We start from the raw sequence: 534 nt of genomic DNA, 5'->3' as shown, positions 1-534 counted from the left end.
TATTTAAACTATTTCTTTGCTTTGTTTTAATCGCATTCATAGTAAACAAACAAGTCCCATGGAGGTATGTTTATCGGAGTAGAAGAAGACATTTTAAAGCAATTTCAGCAAACTCGGGATACTAACTTTTAAGTTTTATATACAACAAAGCAAGCAGGGCTGTTTTTTGAAAATCATATTCGAGACAGTTCTAGTGATTTATATTGTAAGCTTAAATTATCTTTCTTTTTTTAAATCTTTTGTGCCTAGCTTCTTTTTTTAAAAATTTTTTATTTCAGCATATTACAGGCGTACAAATGTTTAGGTTACATATATTATCCTTGCCCCACTCAAGTCAGAGCTTCAAGCATGTCCATCCCTCAGACGGTGTGCACCGTACCCATTACATGTGTATATACTCATTCCCTCCCCCACCATCTGCCCAACACCCGATGAATGTTATTACTATATATGCACTTAAGTGTTGATCAGTTAATACCAATTTGATGGTGAATACATGTGGTGCTTGTTTTTCCATTCTTGGGATATTTCACT

Source organism: Propithecus coquereli, unplaced genomic scaffold, assembly GCF_000956105.1.
Source record: "Propithecus coquereli isolate 6110/MARCELLA unplaced genomic scaffold, Pcoq_1.0 Scaffold287, whole genome shotgun sequence".
In the NCBI taxonomy this organism is placed as follows: Eukaryota; Metazoa; Chordata; class Mammalia; order Primates; family Indriidae; genus Propithecus; species Propithecus coquereli.
Note: the sequence above shows the minus strand (reverse complement) of the source record.